General features: G+C 45.2%; 1 long non-coding RNA gene across 1 annotated transcript in view; it reads left to right on the top strand.

Moving 5' to 3' along the window:
- LOC138790085 (uncharacterized) overlaps positions 1-18039 on the top strand; it is a 96045-nt gene extending 78006 nt beyond the window's left edge. Inside the window, exons 2-3 of the long non-coding RNA XR_011362836.1 lie at positions 11910-11997; positions 17553-18039. This is a non-coding gene — a long non-coding RNA (uncharacterized lncRNA). The remainder of the gene's footprint in view (positions 1-11909; positions 11998-17552) is intronic.
- Positions 18040-21170: the final 3131 nt, after the last annotated feature.

Genomic DNA, 21170 nt, shown 5'->3' on the forward strand with positions numbered 1-21170 from the left:
GCAGTGGTCTGGCTGGTATATATAGCTATTCTATAAATGTATTTGCAAAAATATTTAACTTATACCCAGCGTATATTAGCTGAGATGGGAATATCCCTTTAAGTGATGGATAATGGTAATATAACAGCGCGGATACAAGGAGGAACACCGGTCTCCGCTCAATAATTCAACGAAATGCTGTGGAAATCAGAGCAATAATACATTGTCTATATTACCAGGAGAACAATTAAATAGGTTTATGGGATTGGATAATGTAACCATAAAGTAATACCATATAACCGTCATATCCGCCGGGGCATAGTAGTAATTTCTGCTTCACTCCTATACTATAGGCTTTTATCTTTTTGACTGATTTGTCTTTGTTTCTTAAAGGGATTGTCCAGGATTAGATTTTTTTTTTTATTTTTTCGGTTACAGCTCCCCAGCAGTTTTTACTGTATCATAGGAAAGCATTGTAAGCATTTTAAAGGGAACCTGTCATCCCTTTTTTATGCTGCTTGAGTCACAAGTCATTGGGGTGGTCCCTGGCGGCTTCTCCCTGCTCCACCAGTCTTGATTGATAGATCTGTCTCTTTTTGGGTATGGGAAGAGAGTAAAAGTGCATTAAAATGAGGGGTGATTTCTACCTCTCCAGTATTCGGGCAGCGATTTCTACCTCTCCAGTATTTGGGCAGTGATTATACCCCTCCAGTATTCGGGCAGTGATTATACCCCTCCAGTATTCAGGCAGTGATCTATACCCCTTCAGTATTCGGGCAGTCATTTATACCCCTCCAGTATTCGGGCAGTTACTTATACCCCTCCAGTATTCGGGCAGTCATTTATACCCCTCAAGTATTTGGGCAGTTACTTATACCCCTCCAGTATTCAGGCAGTGATCTATACCCCTTCAGTATTCGGGCAGTCATTTATACCCCTCCAGTATTCGGGCAGTTACTTACACCCCTCCAGTATTCAGGCAGTTACTTATACCCCATTCAGTATTCGGGCAGTGATTATACCTCTCCAGGATTTGGGCAGTGATTATACCTCTCCAGTATTCGGGCAGTGATTATACCTCTCCAGTATTCGGGCAGTGATTTATACCCCTCCAGTATTCAGGCAGTTACTTATACCCCATTCAGTATTCGGGCGGTGATCTATACCCCTCCACTATTCGGGCAGTGATTATACCTCTCTAGTATTCAGGCAGTGATCTATACCCCTCCAGTATTCGGGCAGTGATTATACCTCTCTAGTATTCGGGCAGTGATTTATACCCCTCCAGTATTCGGGCAGTGATTATACCCCTCCAGTATTCGGGCAGTAATTATATCTCTCCAGTATTTGGGCAGTGATCTATACCCCTCCAGTATTCGGGCAGTGATCTATACCCCTCCAGTATTCGTGCAGTAATTATATCTCTCCAGTATTTGGGCAGTGATTTATACCCCTCCAGTGTTCGGGCAGTGATCTATACCCCTCCAGTATTCGGGCAGTGATCTATACCCCTCCAGTATTCGGGCAGTGATCTATACCCCTACAGTATTCGGGCAGTGATCTATACCCCTACAGTATTTGTGCAGTAATTATATCTCTCTAGTATTCGGGCAGTGATTTATACCCCTCCAGTGTTCGGGCAGTGATCTATACCCCTCCAGTATTCGGGCAGTGATCTATACCCCTCCAGTATACGCGCAGTGATCAATACCCCACCAGTATTCGTGCAGTAATTATATCTCTCCAGTATTCGGGCAGTGATTTATACCCCTCCAGTATTCGGGCAGTGATCTATACCTCTACAGTATTCGTGCAGTAATTATATCTCTCCAGTATACGGGCAGTGATCTATACCCCACCAGTATTCGTGCAGTAATTATATCTCTCCAGTATTCGGGCAGTGATCTATACCCCTCCAGTATTCGGGCAGTGATCTATACCCCTCCAGTATTCGTGCAGTAATTATATCTCTCCAGTATTCGGGCAGTGATCTATACCCCTCCAGTATTCGGGCAGTGATCTATACCCCTCCAGTATTCGTGCAGTAATTACATCTCTCCAGTATTCGGGCAGTGATCTATACCCCTCCAGTATTCGGGCAGTGATTTATACCCCTCAAGTATTCAGGCAGTGATTTATACCCCTCCAGTATTCAGGTTAAGCAATCACAGTAAACAGAACAAACAAAGAGAGGGAGGGGTATAATTGATGTAGTAGAAGGAAAGGATTTGTCTATTGGAGGTGAAGGAATGCGTCACAAGCCACTGACTCTGTCCGCCCATAGCAGCATTAGGCCGCCTCATCCATCTCCGCTCAGAGGCTTCAAAACAAACAATGTCTCCTGCCTCCACCATCACAAAGCCTACACAACTCACTTTTGGATTATTTGCGATCATGCAAGAAAATGATGCAAACGTGAACCTTGTGTATTATATTCTTATAAAGATTTCCAGCTATTGTATATTGTTGAAGAACATGGCAAAAGGAAAAGTGCTTGTGCTTGGAAGAAGATGGTTGTCAGTCGGGTGATGGTGGACAGCTGACTGCTACCATATGTCACCGGGTTCACACCTAGTGTATTTAGGCCAGGCTCACACTACGTTAAAAAACACGTCCGTATTTCATAACAACGGCCATGTTTGCGCAAACAACGGCCGTGTTTTTTTTACGTAGTATGAACATAGCCTTATTGTGGAATTTCATTCACGTGCAAAAAAGAAAATCGCACAAAATTCAGGCAGAATTTGAGATTTCAAATTTGCTGCGTTATCAGTCTTGCCTGACATTATACAGATTTTTTAAGAATTTTTTTGCGTTGCCTAAATGGGGAAGTCAAGATCCTATAAGATGTAGACACATGGGGGGAGATTTATCAAACATGGTGTAAAGTGAAACTGGCTCAGTTGCCCCTAGCAACCAATCAGATTCCACCTTTCATTCCTCACAGACTCTTTGGAAAATGAAAGGTGGAATCTGATTGGTTGCTAGGGGCAACTGAGCCAGTTTCACTTTACACCATGGGTAAGATTTATCAAACATGGTGTAAAGTGAAACTGGCTCAGTTGCCCCTAGCAACCAATCAGATTCCACCTTTAATTTTCCAAAGAGTCTGTGAGAAATGAAAGGTGGAATCTGATTGATTGCAAGGGGCAACTGAGCCAGTTTCACTTTACACCATATTTGATAAATCTCCCCCGTGGAGTATACTAAAAGCTAGCAGTATATTTTAGTTTAGTGACAGATGGAGGTATTATCTGGTTACTAAATATAGTAATATGTACAACTTATATGGCAGTATTAGGTACTATATGGTGTAATATGTAGACTGTACATGGCCGTATTATCTTAGCATTACAGGACGGTACGTCGGTGTTATGTGGGTCACCATCGAGGCCAAATATAGAAAGCATTGGGCAACAGGACCAGCTCTGGGAATGGGAGCAAGGAAGGTAAGTATATGTCCTACTACCAGGCTAAGCACATTTAAAAAAAGAAAATTTCCAAGTCGGACTACCGCTTTAGGGCCTTTTAACATTGGCTGATAATTATGCTTTTTTAAAGGGCCAGTAATCATCTAAGGCAAATCCCCATAGAACACCTATATCGCTCAATACATTTCCTGGCATGGACTGAGGTGGCAGCAGAAAGCACTATGTCACACTGAATAGAATACACCACTTTCTGCAAGACAAACAGCAGCTGATAAGTACTGGAAGACTTGAGTCATTTACAAACTTGTATAACGGACACCAGTTAATTTCGTCAGAGTACCCCTTGACTTGAAAAAAAAAGAGAAATTCGCTGGAGTACCCCTCTAAGAGTTAAAGGGAACCTGTCACCCTGGCACCCAAGGCAAAGCCCGTCCGACTCCCCAGAGGAGCCCCCGATACGGACGTTGAACTCATCCCTTTTCATTTACATATCGAGTGTGCAGATCGTCAGACCGGCTTGGTGAGTGGGAACGGTAAGTGGGGGTAAGTATTGGGGACTCTACTGGAGTGTCGGGCACGCTCTGCCCCAGGTGCCGGGGTGACAGGTTCCCTTTAAATAAACCTGAGGCATACATTTGGCTGTGCTCTCCAAAAGTGCACACTATATGAGATGTGAACAGAGCCTAATGCAGACAAAAAAAACACCAAATAGCAACCAACCATATGACTCCATTTCCAACCTGCTGTGTAAATATTAAAGCCAGAATCTGATTGGTTGCTATGGGTAACCATGGAATCTTTTGTTCCCATTAGACTCATTATGTAGAACCAATTCCAAATCATATTCTTACCTCCAAGGGGAAAATGAAAACCATCATATATTATAATCGTCTACTATAATGGATTATAGGGGTTCGGTGCAGTGCCAATAGCGTCTAAAATATTCTAAATTACATGTAAAAATTCACCCATTTAAGCCATGTCAGCGGTGAAAAGATGAAAGCGGGCCGGTGTTGAATTTCATATTGCCTCCACATGTTTGGAGACTCCAGTTCATTTGGAGAACATATATAGATGTCTTTATAATGTGACTGAGTCTAACATTTACAGAGTGTCGGCAATGGACGCTGACACATGTCTATTCATCTTGGCAGAGTTTTCGAGATTAGTAATTTTTCAGCAGACATGCTTCCAAGCAGTTCTTGCTTTGTATCCCGGGTACGACGGTGTTTGGTAACACTTCTGGGTCAGGGTGTCAGGAAAATCTGCAGAAGGAATTAGGCCAAAATAGAAATATTTCCTTTCATTATATTTGCTCCAGGATCCCACATGTATACTGTATTATTAATTCCCTTATTAAACCATTTATCCCTAAAACTCTGAAAAAAAAATCCCAAAACACTAAATAAAGGTTATTGCCTAGTTTCGTAAGCGGGCCACCCACGTTAGATAGAGGATGCTCACCCGGCACCATTTTGGCGGGGGCAGACGACTAAATAATGTTTACGAGGCCTCCTGTCTCCCCACCCCAAACATCGAGAGGAAGGTCCTGCAAGATCCTTTGTACTTCTTCTTACTCTATTAACCCCTTTCCGCTGTAGCAATCATGATAAAGGACCAAGGGGGCTTAGGCTCCTATTGCACAGAGCGACGAGAGGGAGAAAGCGAGAGCTGGCCTATCAGGTCAGCGCTCGCTTGCTCCTCGTTCCCCCCTCGCTGCTGGTGCCATTACACGTGTCAGCAGCTAGCGGGTAAGAGCCAAGGGGCGTGGGGGGCTGCGGGAGGGCTGCCTGGGAGGTCTGCTGCCGCCGCTCCTGTTCCACGGGGCAATGGCAGCATATTGCTTCTATTGTGATCACTGATTTTTCAATGATCACCCGACATGCACAATGTCGGCTGATCGTTGTCTTCTATTACACAAAGCCATTATCGGCCGTAACGGTCGGTATCGGCCAAATACACTGATAATCGCTTTGTGTAATAGGGCCTTTAGGCTTTGCAGCCACCCTTTGTATGGAGCCCTAAGCTCGATTGTACAAAAAGAGAGAAAAAGGAGTTGCTGCACCTCACACCCATGGCTTGCATTAGTGCCTCTCGGCTATATTTAAAAAACAACTTCAGAATGTTGGTATATCATTTGATCAAACCATATTGCCTCATGTACCACGTGCAGGTCCTCTGGCTCACATGAGTCCCTATGCTGAAACAACACTTTTCCACCGCCAACCCCACAGAGCAAGCGACAACAGGGAAGGGGGGGGCCCACAGAATGGCCCTGCAACCCCATTGTCACAGGACCAAACCCACTGCCCCCCACCGCGCACCCCGCAGGCGACGCTGGCAGGGAAGGCGGACGCCAAGCAACACAAGTGTGAATAATAATAACTACTGCACGTGGTACATGAGGCAATATGGTTTGATTAAATTATATGCCAACATCCTGGCATTGATTTTTAAATATAGCCGAGAGGCACTAATGCAGGCCATGGGTGTGAGGTGCAGCAGCTCCTTTTCCTCTAGTGTTGTATTTTATATGTTCTCCCTTTTCTTTGTGGCTAGCACTCCTCCCTTGTGATCCCAATTAGCTAAAAGCACCTGTGCACACATGGTAAGTACCTCCTTTTTGTCCCATTCTACCTGCTGGTGCAGTGGTGGGTAGTAACACCTTATTCACACTCGTATTGCTTGCGGCCGCCTTCTCCGCTGGCGGCGCCTGCGGGGTGTGGGGGAGCCCAGTGGGTTTGGTCCTGTGACGGTGGGGTTGCGGGGCCATGCTGTGGCTCCCCCTCTTCTGTTGTCGCTTGCTTTGCAGGGTTGGCGGTTGCTGACTGGCACAGTGTTATATCGGCCAGAGCACCTGCACGTGGTACATGAGGCGATATGGTTTGATCAAATTATATACCAACATTCTGGCATTGGTTTTTACATATAGCCAATAGGCATTAGTGTCAGCCATAGGTGTGAGGTGCAGAAGCTCCTTTTTCTCTAGTTTTGTACTTAGCTTGATTGTACTGACATCGAGCTTCGCACTAACCAGCAAGGCTGAAGTAATCTCCAATCCTCTGGTAGATAGACTCTCAGGGACTCTAAGAGTTTTGATCAGTTGTGGTGTTGGGGGTTCAGAACCCCAATGATTGCTAGAGCTGTGGGGAGAAGTGCTCAGTTGAGTGCTTCTCTCTCCTCCCCACAATTAACGATAACCGATTGCAAACGAGCGCTTTTGGGAACGACCTGAAATCATTCACTCTAATACAGAGAACGATAGTCGTTAGTTTTGGAATTACGATTGTTTATGTACTCTAGTATACGAACCATTGTAATAATGAACAAACAATGTGTACATACATCTAAAGATTTGCAAACGATTAACAACGATTTTATGATCTGCTCAAAAAATGTGATCAAAGATATATGAGCAAATTTTCATTTGTCGTTTGATCATTGTCTGAAAAGATTATTGCTTAAATTCGAACAATTTTTTGCAGAATAATTTTTCCAAGTAATAGGACGCTAAGGGTACTATTACACGGAACGATAATCGGCCGAATTGGCCCGATTCGGCCGATTATCGCTCCGTGTAATAAATGCAACGATCAGCCGATGACAACGATCATCGGCTGATCGTTGATATAGGTTAGACCCTATTGTCGCCGGGCGCCGACCGCGCACCGCTGCCGACCGCGGTCCCGGCCTGTGAGTGGTTGAGCGGCCTACCAGCTGACAGGCCGCTGTGAAGCTAGAGCGCGCACGGGACCCCGGGAGAAACGGACGGCAGGAGCAGCCCTGGAATGTGGATGGGTAATGTATGCCAGTTTAGCAAGGGCTGCAAGGACATCGGTAACGATGTCCTTGCAGCTCTTGTCAAACGATTATCGGGCCATGTAATAGGCCCAGTAAACCAGCAACGATCTAGCAGATCGCTGCTCGTTTACAGGTATTATCGGGCCCTGCTCGGCCCGTGTAATACCACCCTAAGTCTACGGCGCCCGTCTCCTGCAGCTCAGTGATGGGGGAAGAAGCACTAAGCCAAGTGCTTCTCCTGGCTTACTTGAGCAATTGATAAGGGTCTGAACTCCCAGACCTCACCTGATCAAAACATATCACATATCTCTGTGACATGTAATATAAGACCTCGTTCACATTATGAGTAATTTATCACAACCTTATATTATCAGCAATCCTTGTCCACAATCAATGAAAAAATTGTCTGTAGTGCATCCGTAATCTGTATTTAATCTGTATTTTATTTAATTTTTTGCAATCCACAAAAAATGGGAAGGTGACAGATAAATTAAAGAGTTAGTGTTGCGATTAACTTTTTACGCTTAATTAACACACATTACAAAGTTATATAACCCTGCAATGTGTGTTAATAAGTAATCTGGCCCCATTCTCCCCATAAGAAGGCTTAAAGCGACTCTGTGCCCACAATCTGACCCCCAAACCACTTGTACCTTCAGATAGCTGCTTTTAATCCAAGATCTGTCCTGGGGTCCGTTCTGCAGGTGATGTAGTTATTGTCCTAAAAAACAACTTTTAAATTTACAGCCCCGTGCCCAACGGGCGTGGCGAGGAATATCTGTGCCCTTACTTTGCACCACCCCTCTGTCCCTCCTCCCCACCCTCCTCATCATTAGGAATGCCACTGGAATATTTTCTCCTGTCTGAACATTACACATTCCTAATGATGAGGAGGGTGGGGAGGAGGGACAGAGAGGTTGTGCCAGCCTAATGCACACACACTCTAGGCCACGCCCATTGGGCACGGGGCTGCAAGTTTTAAAGGGGTAGTGCGGCGCTCAGAAATTATTCACAGAATAACACACATTACAAAGTTATACAACTTTGTAATGTATGTTATGTCTGTGAATGGCCCCCTTCCCCGTGTCCCACCACCCCCACCCGTGTACCCGGAAGTGTTGGTGCATTATACATTGCCTGATCCGTGTCGAGGGCCGTCCGCCATCTTGTGCCAAACGTCATCTTCGGACGGACGGCCGAGTCGCTGCCGCCCATCCCCCCTCCGCCGCATCACAACTGTGCTCAGCCGCGATTGGCTGAGCACAGTTATGCTCAGCCAATCGCGGCTGAGCATTGGATGACGCTGCAGAGGGCGCCCGAAGAAGACGTCACTCGCTGAAAATCGGAGACACGAGTCGGCACGTGACAGGTATGTATAGCACACCACACTTCCGGGTACACGGGTGGGGGTGGTGGGACACGGGGAAGGGGGCCATTCACAGACATAACATACATTACAAAGTTGTATAACTTTGTAATGTGTGTTAGTCTGTGAATAATTCTTTACCACCGCACTACCCCTTTAAAGTTGTTTTTTAGGACAATAACCGCATCACCTGACCGGACCGCATCACTGGACCCCAGGACAGATCTTGGATTAAAAGCAGCTATCTGACGGTACAAGCGGTTTGGGGGGGGGGGGGGGGGTCAGATTGTGGGTACAGAGTCCCTTTAACACGTTATGGGAATGATCACACAACATAAAAAAAAGGGCACAATTATGGCCGTATCTTTTTTATGTTGTTTGAATATACCACATAGGGACTGTATAAACAATCCAGGGATCGCTCTTACAGGCTTGACGGCCAGATTACTAATCTGGTTTACACATCAGACCATGTAATATATCTCTCTATATCCACTGAAGATTATATCTGCATAAATCCACTGTTAAAATTCACATCAATTTCGTCCTGCTGATTTATATGCATGGGGGCCTCAAGTCTACCAGATGGAATTGATGGGGATTATACCTGTAGATTTGCATAGATCTTTTTGCCTAATCCTTTTATTCTCAGGGAAATAAGATGCCCCCTGAGGTGTCTGGCATCTCCTCTCTGCTAAGTGAACATTCATGGATATGGAAGGATCGGAGATGTACCTGTTCGACAAACAGTTATTGTCCACACATGGCATGAACATCGGCTGTTATTTGATATCATAACCTGTCAATTATTTTGTGCGGCCGAGGAGAACCATGGCTGTAGTGTATATAGAGTGTATACACTACAGCTGTGATTCTTTACGGTGTAATGTAATTGTCAGGGCCGGCTCCAGGTTTTTGCTGGCCCTCGGGCGACAGAGCCTCAGTGGGCCCCTCATCCACCCACTATGCACCCATCATCCACCCAACAAACACACATTACTGACACAGACACTAACTGACTGACACACTCAGACACTGACACACAGTACTTACAGCTCAGTCTTCTCCCTCTTCCTCTCAGTGGGGCTGCTCTCCACACTGTGAGGTTGAAGACCTGCAGGTCATGTGATCAGGTCCTTCACCCATTTCTTTCTCTCTGTGCAGGTCCTGCTCCGTTTCCTGTGTCTTTTGTACTACAGTGAGCAAGCTGGACATTAGAACACCAGGCCCCTCCCCCTCTCTGGGCTCCTAGAAGCGCTTTGGGCCCCGGCACTTGCCCAGGAAAGCCCTGGGCTGACGCCGGCCATGGTAATTGTACACTGTCCTTAAACAACAGCTGTTGTTGCAATCTGCAACAACGGTCGTAGTTTTATGTAAAAATACCTAGCGTGAACAAGGCCATTGTATGTCAGTGATCAGCTTTAGGATATGTTTACACCACAGAATTTCAAGCGGAGTTTGCGTAGTTGTCAATTCTTAGGGCGGATGGCGGATTGCACTTGAGAATTCCACCTGTCCTGTTGAATCAATGGGAAAGGCGGAACTTCAAGTGGTTAAAACACCACTTGAAATTCCTCGCCGATTCCGTAGTGTGAATGTAACGCCTGGAGTAGTGGATCCACTGGACCGTCACTAGCGATGGCACTAACCTCACCAGGGAGCGGAGTCTAAGGGGCCGCTGGTTTTCACCAGAGCCCGCCGCAAGGCGGGATGGACTTGCTGCGGCAGGCGACCCCCAGGTCGCTACCCCTGGCTTGGTTGCTAGTGGCGGCAGGCGAGGCGTGGCAGGAGCAGTAGGCAGGAGATGTGCTGGCAGAGGACTGTAGACGTGACCGCCGGTGGCGGACAGGACTCAGGAACAATGGGAAGGCAGCGGGCAAGGACTGGGGACAAGGACTGAAGACAGGAACAAGGGACAAGGACTAAGGTCAGGAACAACAGGGAGCTGGGCCAAACGCTATGGGAAGCATGTAGAGGCTCCAACCCCTGTAGAGGGGCAGGGCTGGAATTTATAGGAAGTGATTAGAGCACCTTCTAATAAGGGATGGACTGGCCCTTTAAATCTGAGACAGCCGGCGCGCGCGCGCCCTAGGAGGCGGGGACGCGCGCGCCGGCCAGCACAGCGGGTGACGGGAGCGGGGCGAGGTAAGGCGCCCCCCGGGGCCGAACTAACAGCAGCGCCGGGTCCCTGTACATGGACCCCGGCAGCTGCATGGAGAGGTCGCGGCGGCGGTCCGGAGCACGGGACGCCGCCGCGGTCGTAACAGTGAACATACCCTTACCCTGATGCTGGTTTCACACAGCAGTTGTGCCAAAACCAGACGTGGTATAAAATGGGATGTAAAATATAAAGGGAGGACACGTATTTCTCTTACCTGTTTGATCCACTTCTGGTGTGTGAAATCAGCATAAGGCCATGTTTACACACAGTAAAATAATACGGCCATCATTTTAAAAGAAAATATAACAGGTGTGAACAAGTGAAATAAAACAGACTTTTTTTTTTTTTTTAAAGCAGGTCGTAAATATTATTTTTCTTTATTGTGATGGTCAGAATCAATGCAACCTTTATTCTATACTGTTTGGGCGTCGCAATTTCCCATTGACTTCAATGGGGCAAGTCATCATAGCACATCTCACAGATACCCTAAGCATCCAAATACTTTCCAACATTTCGATTGACCCCCCTGGAACCACTTCAAAGTTCCAGAAACCCCCCCTAAGTCTCCGTATATTCCCTTCTCCACATTTCCTCCAGATTTCTCCTCCTGACCCTCGCTCGATTAGCTCAACGTCGAAACTTTATTCACATATTTATCCAATTCAGCAGCAGCAAGTGGAGTCCTTTCACGTTAACCTGCCTGGAATTCAGGAGGGATGCCAAAAGTGCTGAGCTAATGAAGGTTTAAAAGCTGGCCTGCTCCCTGGGCCCTCCGCCTCATCTGCTGGGCTTGACTCCATACGCCTGGGTCATTTCCACTAGGAGCTGGTGCTAATGAGGCCTTATTTTGCCCTACTCTCCACTTAGGTGCTCAGCTGTTTCTCATTGGAAGCGTTGGAAATGTGCTCCTTTTTTAGCATGCAGCTGCATGAGCAATCAGCATTATATGCTATAATTCCATTTTATGGGAGACAGGCGCACTTAAATTCTTAGCAGTTTCACGTCTCCCGGCCTAATTATTTGAAACTGAGCAGCATCTTCCATTTCCAGGTATCGGGAATGGGCAGGGTTAGTTCCCGTTCCCGTTGTATGTTCTTCTTGTATGGAGTCTTGTGTTCACACATTGCGTTAATGTATCATTTCATTGCAGTAATGGATCGTTTTATTGCAGTGCTGCATCACTTCGGTCATTTAATTGCCTGTCAGCTGTTGGGCGGGAAGCTGCGATGCATAGGAGAGAAGACCGGGAGAGAGAAGTGGTAAGGTATCAGGTATTTGGGCAATCTTCAACCGTTAGCCTCGCATCGCTATTACACATAGCGATGCATGGTCGGCACCCAGTGATTTTCGGTCCAAACCTACACTAACGATCAGCCAATGATCGTTTCATCAGCTGATCATTGTCTCTATTACACAGAGTGATAATCAGACGAATCGGGATTATCGCTCTGTATAATAAGGCCCTTTAATTAGGGATGGTCCGAACCGAGTTTGGTAATGATTCCCGCTGTCTGCCCGCTCCGTGCAGTGGGCGGATCCAGCGGGAGGACCGCCTGGAAAACTGGGATACAGCCATAGCCATAGGCTGTATCCCAGTTTTCCAGGCGGTCCTCCCGCTGTATCCGCCTGCTCCACAAAGCGGCCAGACAGCGGGAATCTGATGCCGAGCGTTCGGGTTCATATATTATTTCTAAAGAGCCAAGTGAATTCTTTCCACTTGGAAAATTGATATATATATATATATATATATATATATTTAAAAATACATAATGTGTGTAGACAACTTTTAAATAGGAAAGCTGTACCAGGTGAAAGTTAGACTATAGAATTGTGTCTTTACTGTCCATCTGCAGGTTGGCCCATCTGGAATCAAGATGGCAGCTCCCTTGAAGCTGTACTTAGATGCCATGTTTATCAAGCCTAGACGTCCGCAGGCTTAAATCTCGTAGCTACGTTTTTCAGGTTCTTAGAATAATGAGATCTGGTAGTATTTTTTTTTCTTTATGGCTACCATTAAATTGTAACTAAGCCGAAATAACTCCAATCAATTTCCTTTAAGACGTATGTTCCTTTAACCTCTTCTATCCTCGTAGAGGAAGCATTGCATTGTACCAGGTGGAATTATCCGCTACGTGGGGCGAGAGGGGTTAAACCCATCATCCGTTAATACGCCGCACTGAGCATGATGAAGAAGGCAAATTAAAGGGTTCACCAAGAGTAGATACTTAACTTCCAAGCCCCACGTCAGCTCCGAGTAATTTAGAATAAGAGGCGTATTTGTCAACGTCTTCCAGCTCCGAACGTAAGACAAAACAGGTGAAAGGAATTGGAGCCAGATTAATCACAAGGAAAAGGAAAATAATTTCACTCGCATCATTATGAGACTTTCCTTCCACTAATCCAGGTGTATAGATTTTTCCTCAAGTTCACAGTCAATACATAAAGTTATCCAGGTTCATGTTACTAACTAGTCCAGAGGTTGTCCTTAATTACATGCTTTATAGTGGGGTGGGGGTGGGGGGTGCTTATTTAAGGTGGAATTGCCTGATCCCTTTCTCACATCAATTGGATAAAGTTGGCCATAGACTATAGATACATTTTGGGCAATCCTATTGGGTTCAGCCAATAGTATGAAGGACTCTTGACTCTCCACCGACATCATCTGTCGGACAAGTTGGATTTCTGACGCCTGACCTTTTTGTTGTCGGAGGGATAACTTGGTGCCACACCTGCCTGGCTGCGGCCTAATCTCCCCATAGAGAACAGAGGAACATTCAACCATGATCGGGGGAATGGAAGCGAAAACCGCCAGACCAATGATCATTTGGCCAACAGTTATTGAATATCTATGGCCACCTTCCGATCTTTAGTCAACATTGGCTCTGGAAACACAAGGGTCAGATATGATAGATTTGTGCCTGCCCTATCCCCTCTTCTAGGCAGGTAGCATTGCCCAGCTAGTCCACATATTGCAAGATGCAGATGACTTTTTCAGTTTAAGGACTATAAAGCTACAAGTGCTGTTTAGATTACGCAATTTTCAAGTAGACTATTACTAGTCCAGGGATGGGAAAACCTTTGGCCCTCTAGCTGTTGCAGAACAACAGTATAGAGCCGGTTGCTGGTTGGCTAGAGATGTTAGATGCAGATCTATTGGTGTTATGAAGACATATCAGGCAATGCCCTTTGGGGAACATCACTCAGCGACAAAAAAATCTAATGGAGTACTCACTCAAGAGTCTCCACTGATAGATTGCCCCCTATAGCTTCAGTTACGAGTCTCAAATCACAGGAATAGACGGATATCCCTCCAGAGAAGGAAAGCCTGTTGTCAAGAGGTGCCTCCCAGTGGGGAGACCACCAAACCACAAGGATTCCCCATCCCTATTGTAGTCAATAACAGTTAGCACTGTACATCTGACCCATTATCCATACATTAAGTTAAAGGGCTTGTCTTCATAAAAAGCTTTGGCGACTGTTTAGCATGTGGGGGTGGATAGTGCTGGAACAAGCTAGAAAAATTCTATGTCACATTAGCCACAATGGGTGGCCATTGACTAGTAACAGTTAGCTGATATCCCATCAGGAGAACTCCTAGTAAGAATCTTTGTGAGGATCACCGAGCTACTATGCATTAACGTTTACTCTTGTGGAATCACTCAATCCAAGTATTACATAGTCGAGATAGGGGACAGGCATGATGGGTTTTTACAGCCCAACCCTTTTGTTCTAACGCAGACACCAGAACAGTCTGATAGGGGCTTACCCCCCCCCCCCCCCCTCCATAGAGAACACAGGAACGCTCGGCCATTGGGAGGACAAATAATTATTTGAAGGTGTCTAGGCTCCTATAGTCCTAGTAGGATCTGATGCCATCTTGGCCATTCTTCTTAACCAAAAATCACCCTACTGTTTCCCACCCAGAAACAGTTGTCGACAGATGGGTAAGGGCCGTTTTACACGGTCCAATCAGTAATGTAAATGAGCAATGATCTGCTAGAACGGCGCTTGGTTACTAAGCCTATTACGCAGCTCGACAATAATCTCGTTCAGCTGTATATATATGTATATATATATATATATATATATATATATATAATTGTGCAGCCCGTGCTTTAAAAGTATAAAATAATAAAGTTTATACTTACCTCTCCTGTGTTCTTCTCACTTCTGAACAATGTCAGCAGCCAGCGGTGGAACTTCAGAGTCGGTCTCTGAAGTGACAAGACACACAGTCAATCACTGTCTGCGGAGGTCCCATCTCGGCCAGTTATTGGCTGAGTGTCTTGTCACTTCAGAGACCTGCTTTGAAGTTCCATCAGCGGCTGTGGACTGGTGGCAGCAGGGAGGAGAACAACGGAAGTGTGGAGAGGTACGTATAAACTTTATAATTTTTTTTACATGGTCATCAGCCATCGGCCGCACATCGCTATTACACCTAGCGATGCGCGCCTGGCGAGATTCAGGATTGACTGATAATCTCTAGTCATGTTTCAAACATCCTTAAAGCCATTTAGTTACCTACAGACTGGAGTCAGAGTTAAAAAAAAAAAAAGCTTTACTCACCCTTGAATCTTCTCCCTACCTTGCCTACTGTGAGGATTTATTTTACATTGATCAACCAGTTTTTTTTTTTTTACAGAAATTGTGTAAAAAAAATGTTGTTGTTGTGAAAATTTCCACCTTGGGGCTTGATAACAATGAGAAAGGCAGCAGGAAAGATAGGCAGCCACAGGACGCTATAGGAACCCAGGTCTAAATGTGTTGGCCTACATTCCATCGGAATGTATAGAGGAAAAACTCTGTTTTAATTATAGTTACCCTGAGATCTTGATGGTGCTCCAGTATCAGTATACAGCCGGTTGCTGGTTGGCTAGAGATGTCCTTAGGTGCAGATCTATTGCTGTTATGAAGACATATTTTATCAGGCAATGCCCCATGGGTGAACATCACTGAGCTCAAGGAGATCAGCGACAAAAAAATCCAATGGGGTACTCACTCAAGAGTTTTCAATGATACATTGCCCCCTATAAATTTAAATATGCAAAAAAGGGGTCAGTGGAGCCTCAGTTATGAGTCTCAAAACACGGGAATAGCCAGATATCCCTCTAGGGGAGGGAAGCCTACTGCCAAGGGGTGCCTCCCAGTGGGGAGACCACCAAATCACCTAATACATAGCCCCTTAAGTCCCACTAGGTTGCAAGTATTGGAACATAAACGGAAATAACAGGGTGGTCCCTTTTGCATCAAAGTCTAACTCTGTGGCGAGTATTGCAACATGACAAGGATTTACCAAAGCCAGGCATCCATGCACAGACAGGTGTTTCAGGATATTTGCCCCTCATCAGTGTGGAGTAGGGTTCTGGTTAACAAGGGCAATGAAAACTAGACCAACAAAAGACAGCAATCACTGAACTCAGGGAGATCAGCGACAAAAAATCCAACGGCGTACTCACTTAAGAGTCTCCACTGACACATTGCCCCCTATAAATTTAAATATGCAAAAAAGGGTCAGTGGAGCCTCAGTTTTCCAGAGAAGAAAAGCCTGTTGCCAAGGGGTGCCTCTCAGTGGGGAGATCACCAAACCAATATTTCTATAGCCAACCAGCAGGAAGGGCAATTATCAAAAAACAGAAGTCTACAGATAGGTGACTCTTCCTTTTGGAGGACACCCTGGTTTGGCTAGTATAAGCTAATTTTCATATATTTACCCTCATGAAGCATTGCCTTAAATAAGTCTTCTTACCACTGATCTCCATAAAGGGTGTTGGTTACCAATTTTTATTTTCAACTGGTGCCAGAAAGTGCTTTCCAGTACTTATCAGCTGCTGTATGTCCTGCAGGAAGTGGTATTCTTTCCAGTCTGGAGAGCAAGAGAGGATTTCTATGGGAATTTGCTACTGCTCTGGACATTTCCTGACAGAGGGGGCAGCAGAGAGCACTGTTCCAAACGAAAGAGAATACTCCACTTCCTGCAGGACATACAGCTGCTGATAAGTACCGGAAGATTGGAGATTTTTTAATAGAAGTAAACTACAGATCTCTGTCATTTTTTTGGCACCAGTTAATTTGAAAGAAAAACTTTTTTTTTTTTATGAACAACCCCTTTTAATGAGAGTCAGTACCCCTCTCTATTCCAGAACTTCTCTTAACAGGCAATAAAAGCAGCTTAACTCAGCAGGGGGCGACAAAGAGCATAAATGAAAGCTCCTCCCAGAGTACTGAAAGGGTAATATCTATGGTCTTTTGAGGCATGATGGGAGTAAGGGCCCTATTCCACTGGACGATTATCGTTCGCATAATCGTTAACGATTAACGATCTCAAACGGCCGCTATTGCGAAAGACCTGAAAACGTTCACCTATTTCCATGGAACGATAATCGTTACTTATGATCGTATTTGCGATCGTTTTTTCTTCGCTATTTCTTCGCTATTGCGTTCGTATCTACTGCGAACGACCGAACGACGTCTTATTCAATCGAACGATTTGCGAACGTTTTGCAAACGAGCAACGATAAAAATAGGTCCAGGTCTTATAAAGCGATCGACGATTTCTCGTTCGGTCATTAACGGTTAACTGCATTTCAACCGAACGATTATCGTTTAGATTCGAACGATTTAACGATAATCTGAACGATAATCGTCCGGTGGAATGGGGCCCTAAAAATCTGAATAACGATGCTGCTTTTTAGCTACGGATTTTGACATTTGATTATTGATGTCAATGTCAGTGGTAGATGGACATGTCCTTTAAATTCATGTGGCAGCATGATACTGTATAAGCTCTTAGTGATGCGGATGAATCTTTTTTCAGGACAAGTCTAATAGCGAGTAGCAGGCCTTGGCTGAAAGATAAGATCCTGCTGAGGAACCTCAGCTCTTAGCACATCACCCAGCACCCTCTCTTCCTATCAGAGAGCCTGCAGACTCAGCCATGTCATCGCCCTGGTCCCTGCACCTCCACCTGTCAGAGGGCTGCCTGCGATTTGAGATATGAACACCTTCTTCCCTTACAAGTCACAGCTACAGCGCCTGAATATTCTTGTTCTTCGGACTCTTTAGTATCTAACTTGCCCTGACTGACAAAGGGACCCGGCCTATCCTCTTAAATGAACATGCACTTGATAGACTACAGCAAATTTTATTTCTATTATTTTATACTTTTATGTATGTCAATTAAGTTCATGTTAATAGGTTATTTGCATAAATTAACATTTTCGACTTCATTCAATTTTAGCAAGTTATTAAATTGCAGGATATTTTGCAAGAACCATTCCCACCTGTTTGGGGCTGCTGTAAATGACGACCTAGTCTCTGACAGAATACAATAAATAAAAAAATAAAAAACCTTTAAAGGGTTAGTGCGGTGCCCCCCCCCCCCCCAAAAAAAAATAGCCATACACTGCAAATGTACTTACCATCCCACCGGTGACTATCGCCGTTCGAATTTCCCGCATATGCACCAGCAACCTTTTCCTCGCCCATTCACTGCTGTGGAAGACAGCGAAGAGGAAGGAGACCAGGACCGCCCTGTTTTCTTAAAGGGGTATTCCACCCAAGAGCTAAAAAAAATAAAATGCTCCCAAACCTAGATGGTCTTACTTAACAAGTCTCCCTGAGTATTTTGAGACGCATCCCGTCTTTCTAGCCGCTGCTATTCCTGAGTTACAAGTTTTTCTAAAAAACAATCTATATCCAAGATGGTGCCCCGACTGGGAAGCTACATCTCCCAGCATGCATTGCACCTCAGAGCTAACTGCCAAGTATACACCTCATCTTGTAGTATCTGCCCATCACTGGATCAATCTGCTTCGGCTTTAGGCTGGGTTCACGCACTGTAAAACACTGGTTGTTCTGTGACCAGGTCACAAAATGGCCGGTGTCAGTGAAGATCATCCTCACCAGTACTGCTGCACACAATGGTGTCGGAGCTGCACTTTCAATTGTGTGAACTGACCGTTCTATTCTATTCATTGAATAGAACTGACCGTTCTTTTCAATGAATAATGGACACACAAAACTGGTCAGTTTTCTGTGCGACTGCTTGCAATCCCGGCCGGAGCATATACTATGTGTATACACTCCAGCTGGAATTCCATTAAAGCGACTCCGTACCCACAATCTGACCCCCCAAAACCACCTTTGTACCTTCAGATAGCTGCTTTTAATCCAAGATCTGTCCTGGGGTCCGTTCGGCAGGGGATGCAATTATAGTGATAAAAACAACTTTTAATCCGGCAGCGCTGTGTCTAACGGCCGGGGCTTACATTTGTATATGCATTAGGCTGGCCCAACCTCTCTGTCCTTCCTCCCCACCCTCCTCATGATTAGGAATGCTCCAGGCAGATTGCTTCCTATTCCTCACCTGTGTGTATAATGAACATGGGCTGGATCTTTAGGACACCTGTGCAAAGCTCAAACAGCAGTAAATGTTCCTGGATCATTCCTAATAATGAGGAGGGTGGGGAGGAAGGACATAGAGGTGGTGCCAGCCTAATGCATATACAAATGTAAGCCCCGGCCGTTAGACACAGCGCTGCCGGATGAAAAGTTGTTTTTATGACAATAACTGCATCCCCTGCGGAACGGACCCCAGGACAGATCTTGGATTAAAAGCAGTTATCCGAAGGTACAAGTGGTTTGGGGGGGACAGATTGTGGGTACGGAGTCGCTTTAATTTTAAATGCAAAGTATCTTTTGAATTAATCATGTCCATTGTTGCAATTTGCAACATTGGTCGTGATTAATTAAAAAAATGTGTTGTGTGAACGTAGCCTTACACTGTAAACAAAATATCAACACATCTACATAGACAGATTAGTAAGAGAGAGATAGATGGAACAACTGTGTTTCCCTTTCCCAATACTGCTCAGGAGTATGTTCTGTTCTGTTGTTTCCCTGCCTTTGGTGATCACTGATTGGTTTGATGTCAGAGGTGGGTGGGGTTACAGATCAGTTGTTACAGCTTGCCAGGCAACAGAAGAAACAGAACATGTGACTTTGGTCTCAGAAGGGAGGGGGAGGACAGAGGAGTGGAGACCAGGAAGTGGACCAGGTGGACCAGGAAGTTAGGATTTTCTGCAGCTTCAGGGTGTGAGTCAGGATGTGCTGCAGACAAATGGCTTAAGTCATGTCATAGAAACCTATTGCAAACAAGCATAGATTATGGACAGGAAATCAACATTTTCTTAAGTGGAGTACCCCTTTAAGCTTAATGTTATATTGTAGAATTGAATAATCAGGGTTAGATTTCCTATTAGTAACCGTTAAGCAAAATCCATAACAAAACAATCCATAACAAAACTATGATTGGCCCGGATACTCAGGGAAGGGAGAGACTGCTATGACTAGTAAGAAATGGGGTGTTCGACTGGGGAAAAGAGGGTTCCCCGGTGTGATTGATGACAAAAGCATAACAGTGATTGGCAGGCTAGTCACCAAGTTATAGGGGACTCTGATTGTAGGGTGTTTTCTATGGATACCTAGGGAAGGGAGACACGTCTATGACTATGACTAGTAGCAAAAGGGGGAGCTGTTATGACGACTGGGGGGAAAATGTTCCTGTGAGTACTGGGGAGAAGAGGATGCCCTCCTGTGGTTGGTGAGGAAACGCGTGGGGGGACAGTGCTGTCCAATTTTGGGGTAAGAAGGCAATTCTGACTTGATTATTGTTTGAAATGGTGATGAGGGGGTAACATGGCTGTGTTGTGCCTATTCTGGGAATGAAGGGGGGGGGGGTCTGCTAGTGACACATGAAGAAAAGTGGCACTCACCGGACTTCTTACTTGCAATAAAATTATGTTTTTATTCCATGAAACATGGGAAAATGGACGCTGACAAGAATGGCTACAGAGGTTTCGCGCGTGCATGCACAGCGCGCTTCCTCTGGCCAAATTTTATTCCATGTAAGAAGTCCGGTGAGTGCCACTTTTCTTCATGTGAACTGTTCCACTGACTGTTACCTTTGGTGAGCAAAGCCGGTCACTTGCCGGGTCCATAGACGTGGGTTTAGTGCTGATGTCCTGAGCACATGTGAGGTGTTAAGTAGTGCCGGGATCCTGTTGTGCTGAGATCTTCTAGTGACTGAATTTACATTCTGTTCTATAGCTCCTCCCCCTACATTTAATTCTGTGAATAATAATTCATATTTAGCTTTATTAAATGTGCAGATTTAGCATGGATGGAATAGATGGAATAGGAACTTACTGTGTTCAGTTACCTTAAAAAAAAAAAAAAGAACACAGGGCCTCGGGGTTAGTGAAAAATACCCATAAACACTCTATTCCCATACACATGTATGCAATATTCCTGTTCCCTTTGATCACTTTTTATACAGGGATTTGAAAGCATTTTAAGTGATTAATAACCCCTCATGGCTATCACATGGGTTTTTATGTGAAATAAAAAAAATGGCACTTTTCTTACCCCCATT

This window comes from Dendropsophus ebraccatus, chromosome 1 (genome assembly GCF_027789765.1).
Source record: "Dendropsophus ebraccatus isolate aDenEbr1 chromosome 1, aDenEbr1.pat, whole genome shotgun sequence".
In the NCBI taxonomy this organism is placed as follows: Eukaryota; Metazoa; Chordata; class Amphibia; order Anura; family Hylidae; genus Dendropsophus; species Dendropsophus ebraccatus.